A 9,176-nucleotide genomic window follows, 5' to 3' on the forward strand; every position below is an offset into this window, starting at 1 on the left:
CGTATAAAAAATAACCAAAAATATCTCTTTATGAGTCCGCAGCATGGTGAAGCGATGGGCCAAAACGCGTAATCACAATGGCGTTCCTGCGCGACGCTTCCTTTATCATGGCGTCGCAAGGGTGTACTAGAAGTTAGGGTGGCTAGACACCCTTCTAGACACCCTACTCTAGTGTCGTCGCGTTGACCACCAGTGTTGCCACCGCTGAATGTTCAGTGTGGCCCGCGTTTTGCAAAGGGTCTATTGCCTATCTGTCGACGGAACGGAGGGAAACCGGCAAAACGGACACTGACGTTCTCCGTAGGCGCCGATCGCCGTTTGGTTTCCAACGGCGGTCGCGCTGCCGTGTAAAGGCCGACCTCCATGCAGCGAAGTTTCTCGGCGAACTTGGCGCGGCGGACGCCGTGGTTTGACGCGCCGCTCAGTTTTCGTCCACCCAACCTCCATGCAACGTGACACGGCGAACGCCGCCGGCGGAAGACAGGACAGGAAGTACAACGAAGTACGAGGCTGTGATTGGCTGCGGCCTCAAAATGCAGTTTGCCGCTTCCGGTCGCGTTCGTCGCCGCGCGTTCGACATCTAGCTCGCGTAGATCGCCGGCGAACAGCCGTATTATCGACGCCGGCGGCAGAGCGGCCGCCGCCGGGCGACGTTCGCCGCCTTTTCGCCGACATTTCGCTGCATGGAGGTCGGTCTTAAAGGAGCCATGAAGAGAAAACAAAAGTTTGTTTTATTCGAAAGATTAGGTGTTTCATAGTACCCCAAGCGCTTTCCCGGAAGCAAATGATGCTTTATTCACTGAGAAATAAGGCAATTTAAGCCAAAATTTTAAATCTCCCGCTAAAATTGAACATTCCGTGACGTGTACAATAGCGTCATAGAGCCGGTCCATGAAACAGATACTTAGTATGTCGACTCCATATAGCACCCACACGCGGGAGTCGATCGACACGGCGGCCATTTTAAAAATACTAGTAAAACCTAGTGCACCCGCAGCCCTAGTCATGGAATCGCCTGATCCGGAGAACAAAACTCTCGCCGAGGCGCTCGGGCTTGCATTTAACAACCTCACACCACAAAAACGCTCAATGCTTCTAAGTGCACGAGCGGCAAGAGTTGTGGGATACGCGGTGGACGGGAAAGCGACCATTCCGCGATAGCCACAACAGACGAACGCCCAGCCGTCGGCACCGCTGCCTCGTCAGCCCCGTCGCGACGGACGAATATAGACTGGTACGTATGTGCCGTATTTTGATTACGGTTAATAATAGTTCAACTTCAGTAGCAGTATCACTTATGCCAGTTGGCCGGTGTCGTGTATGGAAAGCCGTTCGCGCGAGCTCTCTGCTTCGACCAGAAAGATACGAACGTCAATGCGCGGTGTTTACGGCATTTTTTTCCCCAAGGTCAGAGCGATTTGACGAAGTCGGCGACGAGCGCCAGCATGTCCCAGGAGTGAGCTAACGTAAGGGTCCCTGCCGTAACTGAACAAACTGAAGTTTTCAGTGGTTGTAAACTGGAAACGAGCTCGTAACGACAGCAGCAAGCCAACACCATTCGAAACTTACGCGACGACTGGCACTATCTCGTCGCTTCTTGCTGTTCCTTACTCCCCCCGTTTCTATTTTTACCTTTGCTGGTTGGCGATATGACGGCCAACCTCCTGTGAAGGGATTACGATACGAAGCAAGGTCGCGGCTGTGCGTGCTGGAACGGTTCGTTGGCCCCGAAGAGCCTCGAACCCGAAAATTCGTCTGCGCGACGGCGAGATGTCGAGCTCGGCCGCGGCGCTAGTTTCGTACGCATTGGCGCACACGCTTGCGAGTTCGTTCGGACCTTCAACCGTTTACTCCACCGTTCTTTGTCATAAAAAGAATGTGCAGTATGTTTCACGGGCATTTAGCTCGCTATGCAAGCTGTAAGCCCTGCCTAACATGCGTTTGCTTTTGCCGGCCTCCGCCAATCGCAGAGCTTAGCCCATGTGACGGCATAGGTTCTGTTGCGGAAAATGAGCTGGTGGGTCGCATGGTCATTTCCTTTTTTCCTAATTATGTAGCTTATTTGAGCGAAGTTTGCGTTATAAGTGGTGTCGCTATGGTTCTAACGAGGCAATCTTTCGAATGAACCAAACTTGTGTTTTCTCTTCATGGCTCCTTTAACGGTACGTACACACCGGCGGCGCCGTGCCGTGCCGCGCGCCGCTTGCCGACGTCGGCAGCCGCTGGTAAGCTGTTTTCACCGAGCACGGCGCGTTTTCCTTGCCGCAGAGCGAATAGAACCGAGATCCATTTGTGCATTTCCGCAGAGCGCAAAGACCATTCCTCCAATGCAAAGACCAACGAGGGAGGGATGGCGGCTGTGATGACGTGGGGGGACGTCCGTGCCTGGCGACTTGCGCCAATGGGGAGACGCGCTCCTCATGGCGGAAGTTTCAAAGCACTGGGGCAGCAGGCTGGCACTGACAGAGTTGTTTAGGCTTGCCACCGCGGTAGATATTTGATGGGTGATTTCACAAGCGGCGCGAATGACGTTTTATAGTGCACTTTTTGTGAAGATTATAAAGTCCTTTCCCGCATGAGCAACTTGGTTTGCGCCTCGTGTTGCATTTGAACGAGCGACTAGAGGCGATCGCCGGAGCTACTTTTTTTTTTTTTTTATAGTTCACTGTAGCACCTCTTCGCGGCCAGTGCCGACGCCATGTTGCCGCCGCCTGCCGAGTTGGTGTGGCCTTCGCCGGCAGCGCGGCGCGACGCCGCTGGCGGCCGGCGGCTGCGGCTTGGCGCGGCGCTGGTGTGCACGTAGCTACGGCCGTAAAGGCCGATTGCCGTTTTTGTTGACGGCTGTTACGGTGCCCTTCTAACAGGGGTATATTATAACCCTGTTGACTCTACGACTGAATCAGGTTCGAATCCTGCCGGTACCTGTGATTTCTTTTCTTTATACTATTGTACTAAGTTTTGTGAAACACCGGAATCAACGAATTGCCAAACAGCTTCGCTGTTAAAAATCCACCTGTGTGAAACTGCTGGCCGCGTTAAACGTCCCCCAGCTGGGCTTAACCCGTAATCACGCCCGCCGCGCTGGCTCAGTGGCCATGGCGTCGGGCTGCTGAGCCCAAGGACCCGCGGGGCCGATCCCAACCGCGGCGGTGGCTTTTCATGTGAAGGCGAAAAACGAAAACGGCCGCTTTTCCAGGCCTCGGCGCGCGTTAAACATTCCCGGGTGGTCAAAATTAATACGGAGCGTTCCACTACGGTGCACCTCCTAGCGCAGGCATAGCTTCGGCGCGATAAATACCGAATATTTTGAATCGATGGTCCCGGGTGAACTCGCACGTCTAGCTTTGGCGCAGGAGAGCTGGATTTGACCGTTTTCGCCGGGCGGTTAAAGCGTAGCCGAAGCCTGGTTCGCTGTGCTAGCTTTACAATATCCATACCCTGGTCCGCATGGGAAAAAGGCTCCTGGAAGAGCCCGAGCACGTAAAAACATCGCCTTTCTAATGCGGTGTTTTCCACGCGTGTTTAATGTTATCTAAATTCCGCGGTTATTTTATGACCCCACAAATATATCGGCTCCTACACACATCCAGATATACTTGCGTAGTCGAGAATCAGGTGACAGCCGCAACCAAAGCAGCGAAACACTTACAGCCATCAGATTTCCATGATATTTTCTCGCGCATTTATACGGGGCAGCCGGCTTCTTCGTCTTGTAGCATGCATTTGCCGTTGCTGACGGTGACGATGGCGGTAGTCCCAGATGGTCCCAACTGGGACCAGCAGCGCTCAGCTGGGAATTTGGCCATAAACCAGCTGGGACTAGCTACGTTTTCTCTATTATTACGGTGACGATGATCATAATATTCCCGACGTGGACACTGCCTTCTCAGGGGATTGGCTAGTTCTCAAAACCTGCTACTACTACTACTGACCACGTGTATAACGCGTATAAACACGGGATCTCCACGGTGATGTGTATTCTCAGCTCTCAGCTCCCTGTCAGCTCCCATTTTGTTTTTCACAGCGACCAATTGTTAAGGGCTCGAGTTCATGAATATTGTGCTGCTAAACCTAAGCACTCGGGTTCAATCCCATCAGTTTTGTCCGTTTTTGTGATTCAAAAACGTGTGGGTGGGGTGCGAGCTAGTTGGTTTTCCATGATAAGACTTTCATGCGCCAAGATACTTACCCGAAGTACGTGAAGGGCAGGGGCATGCGCTACTTCCAACCAAAATTTTATATCGAAAAGACACATATATAGGCTCACCACTAAGAAAATACTAAAAAGTGGCCTCAATCGACGCTGTGAAGGTGGTTGTAAAGCAAAGCTGTGAACGACCAATTCTACATGCGACGTCACTTGAATTCAGACATGTGGCTCTAGAAAGAGTTAAACCGGAGGTTCTGCCAGCCGTTACCTGGGATTTGCGGGGGCGCCGTCCCGAACGCAGCAGCTTCGGCCACGGCCGGGCTCGAGCGGCGGACGCCGCTGCTGTAGCCCGGCCGCCGTGAGTCGGAAGAAAGAAAACGGAGAGGAGCGTGTTTAGAAGGGTGAGACATCGGAACCTAGCCATCCTGATGTGCTAGCTCGGGCCTATACACCTCCGGGCAACCCCAGCGCATACACCGAAACAATCAGCGTGATTCCCATTTATACAGATTTAAACTAAAGTTTCAGAATTTCGAGAAACCTGACCGAAATTTTAAAATCGCTATTTATCACAACCAGTTGCTCCATAAAACACAACCGAATGGGTATTCAGCAATTTATAAAACGCAGCCCCATTCGTGACAAGCAGTGCGCAAAAGGTGGCGTTTCTCTAGCGGCCAGATGTCTGTAAGGGGTCTCTACATTTTGTTTTCCCGTCCTGCAAACCATTTGCCGTCATCATCATCATCATCATCATCATCATCAGCCTATCTACGCACACTGCAGGGCAAAGGCCTCTCCCACTAATATCCTATTATCACGGTCCTGTGCTAACCGCGACCAATTTATCCCGGAAACTTCTTGATATCAACTGCCCATCTAACTTTCTGCCGCCCCCTGCCACGCTTGCCTTCTCTCGGGATCCACTCTGTTACCCTCAATGACCAACGGTTATGTTGCCTTCGCATTACATGCCCTGCACACGTCCATTTCTTCTTAATTTCTACTAATATGTCCTTAACACCCACTCCGCCCTCTTCTTGTCCCTTAAAGGGACCCAGAAAAGCCTTTTGTAAAAGTTACAAAAGGCCTTTATGTCGCGTAGTAACAATATAGCGATGTAATGTCGTTGGAATTATTGATCTACATGCAGTATTAGCTGCGCCAGAAGCAATTAAGTGCACCTCTCCCCCCTTGCCGATCGATTCCTCCTCCCTCTCTGTTTCTTTCAAAGCAGCTGGAAACACTGGGAATAGCCATGTGACATCGCGACGCTCGACTAGAGAGCTCGACTTCCGTTCTCCGCTAGCTACATTCCTGCGCCTAGGCACGCGTCAATCGCTGCAGACCCGCCTTTGCCTCGGGATCGCGCAGGAAGGAGGAAGAGCAGCCGGATGCCAATGGCAGCGACGTTGCCGGCGACCGACGATCGGCCGAATCAAGGGGGCGCCTCGCTGTTGCGCCAGCCGCGGTCGGCTCACTGCGGCGGCGCGCTCATCGGCTGAGAAAGGCGATCTTCAAAAATTGTTTACAAATTATCCGTACAACGTATGGGGCTCACACTTGGCTCAAAAATCCCCCATTATGTGTTCTGCCACCTGAATGCATTTCATTGCCACCTTCACAAAGCTTTTCTGGGTCCCATTAATGTTACACCTATCATCTTCCGTTCCATTGCTCGCTGAGTCGTCCTCAATTTAAGTTGAACCCTCTTAGTGAGCTTCCAAGTTTGTGCCCCGTAGGTGAGTACCGGTAAGATGCAGCTGTCATACACGAATCAGGGACAATGGTAGCCTGCCATTCACTATCTGAGAATGCCTGCTGAATGCACTCCAACCCATTCTTGTCCTTCTAATTATCTCTGCTTCATGGTTGGTATCTGGGGTCACAACTTGGCCTAAGTAGATATATTCGCTTGCCACTTCCACTGTCTCGCCACCTATCTCAAACCACTGTGCTGTCCAGAGGTTATTGATCATTACTTTAGTTTTCAGCATATTAATTTTCGTGGCCTATGGGACTCCAGACAAGCGATCAGGAACTTCGCCAAAGGACAGATGTCGCCGAGAGCGGCCCAAATCCTAAGCCGACGCTAAGTCCACGGAGAACTAGAACCACAAACCCGACTCTAGTGGTTCCTCGCACACATGGGGGAAGTCTCCGAGAACCATCATAATGGCAACGAGACAGCACACGCCAGGGCGCGCGAGCTAACAAACCGCGCCGGCGTCGACCGTCCGTGGTACAGCACCAAAGATCGAATGACGAGCTACAACGAAATCACCAAGGCCTTCCGTTTGGCACGACGGACCTTCCCTCCGCCCAGCGACAAACTGGACAGGTCACAGGCGGTCGCACTCAGGCAACTGCAGACGCGCACGTTCCCTACCCCGGCACACTATCACGGAATGTATCCGGAAATTTACACGACCAACACATGTAAAGTCTGCCGCAAAGAGGTAGCCACCTTGGGACTGTACCAAAGATCTGCACGGCACTAACTCCGGAACCTTCCCGCCGCGGCTGTCCGCTGCCTTGTGCAGCCCCAGCCTCGATGGCCTTGACGACCAACTCTGGGCCGTGTACCAGTTATGAAAGGCCGCGACATATGCGATGTGGCAGACGACGAACGACTGGATGAGCCGCGCAAGATTTTCCTCCCTCACTCCGCTCCTTCTGTTGGCGATTCTCTTGACGAGTCTGGTGGCATTGGACGTCTTATGCATTAGTCTGGTGATGGCTCCGCCGTTGTGGCTCGTGGTGTCAATTATCATGCCGAGGACTCTGATTTTAAGGACTGTAGGGATGACCGTGCCGTCGCTCGTGCGTAGACCGATTTTCTCATATTTTCTTCGCGCTTCGAGTTTGCCGCGTTGTGTCGGGCGGTAGAGCAGGAGTTCTGATTTCTCGGGAGAGCACCGCAGGCTCGTGCCTTACAGATGGGTTTCTATTGCGTCGATTGCAGACTGCAGTGTCGACTCGATGCGATTGTCGCTGCCTCTGCACACCTGACCGTACCGACCCACTCCCCCTAAAATGTATGCCAGTGGCTATTCAAAATAAGTTACGAAATAACTCTCCCAGGCCTACAACAGCAGTTGCGATACCATCATGCAGATCCTGCAATTTTACTGTGCTGCCACAATTCAGAAACTGTTTTTGAGCAGGGTTTTGAAAGAAATGTAGCAGACAGAGGCTGCCATCTGCTCCCGTCCCAAGGCTCTGGCCGTACTCGCGCAGAAAAGTAGCAGAGGATCATTTCCTTATTAGAGGCAAATGTAAGGTTATTTTGGCTATGGATTCGTCGCTGAGTCTTTAGCAAATGTCGATGCTAAGCATACAATCTCAACACCACACTCACTGCAGCTGGTACTAGTTGCAAGCACTATTTATGCTGCTGCAACGCTTCCTCTACAGAAGCTGAAGGCCGACTGAGACTGCAGGCAAAATGTTGCATCGTTGGCCATTTAAAGTTTTATTTCCGAGGCACGCAGTATAAAACACCAACGTCGCAGAAAATGCGCGTCGAGTACACAGGAACTGCTGAGGCAGCTGTTGACACCAGCACGAATTCCAGTTGGAGGCATTGCGTGCTTTTCGGACACAGCTTTTGTTTTGCAGACACTTTCAGGTGCTTATTTTCGCCAAACCAATTCAAAAAACACTTCCCTTGAGAAAAGCTCACGACTTTAGACTGCAGAGCCGCGAATTTATCAAGGCCGCACAAAGCTTTGCTTTCACTTAAACCAAAACTTCCCGTTACATTGTGGAGCCCCTGGCTGGAATCTACACATTTTTTTAAGAATGCGCTGTCCTGCAGGTTTACTACTTTCGGAAATTCAAATGAGCACAATTCAAGACTGCCGCAGCGAGTTCGAAATGTGCATGTAGACTCATACACAGGCTTGTTCGTGGTCATCGTCTTCGCATGAACAAGGATGCATGGAGACCTCATATGGGCACGCACCGTGAAGTATTATCATGGAAAAATGTTAGATCACAGGGTGCTTAAATGGTTCATTACACTGCTTTCAAGGTATAGATGCAGTGAAATGACCTCCTTTTCTTCTAATTGGGGCACAGAAAAATAATAAACTTGTTTTTTAAATGCAGGAGCATCAAGTGGCTCACTGCCCGAGAAAGCCTCGTGCGAGAAGAGACAGCTGAACCAGATTTAGGAGCAGCTTTTGGAGCAGCGAAATTTCGATTTTGGAGCAGAACCTTTATTTGGAGCAGAAGAACGACATTTATTATGTCACCTTAGGAGCCTAAAAAATCAAATGTTTGGCCACTCGGGGGGTGGGGGGAGTGTGCTTTTTAATCGGTTTTAAACATACATAACACTGAAACAGCCTTTCAATAGTTTTTTCTATCTGAGTATCACAAAGAACGAACTACACTGCCTTTTTCAAACCATTTTTACATTATTGGGCTCTATGCATAGATAGCGTGGAGTTCCGTTGAAAATATCGAATTGAAAAACTAAGCAATTTTAAGGAATTGTTATTATCCCGTGAATGCCGCAGTTGTTATGTTTGTAATCCCAGACTCGGCGTTACGCACAACTGAGAGCCACGGCAAAAGTTGCGCAAAGCGAGGTGACAGTCGTCGCACCTCACCAGCCCTCCCATTTCAAGCCCCAAGGTGGCCGTTCACTACGATCGTAATTGAGTATTGGTATGTTTTGGCATTAAATCTCAATTCAGATAGATGAACCATTATTACTAGCGTGCGATAATAGCCCGTCCGGCTATCGGACACTGCTTGAACATTTGGCGGTGATGCAGCCTGTGCCGCCACTTCTGCAGTGTCCATCGTTCCACTCCAGCCGCACGCAAGCTCACTTGAATAGCAGTCCCAAATTTCACTTCAAGCACGCACTGCGCCTCACACTCAAGGCCAAAACACGGCGATATCGCAGGCACCCCGTTGTTTTTGAACCCCGTCGCGTAACTTCCCGCAAAAGGTCAAACGACTAAATGTAAACCCGGCCACCCCCATAACCAAAACCGCGGTAGAAATCGGC

The sequence above is a fragment of the Haemaphysalis longicornis genome, unplaced genomic scaffold, assembly GCF_048455015.1.
Source record: "Haemaphysalis longicornis isolate Haplotype H1 unplaced genomic scaffold, Haemaphysalis longicornis Haplotype H1 scaffold_2, whole genome shotgun sequence".
NCBI classification, from domain to species: Eukaryota; Metazoa; Arthropoda; class Arachnida; order Ixodida; family Ixodidae; genus Haemaphysalis; species Haemaphysalis longicornis.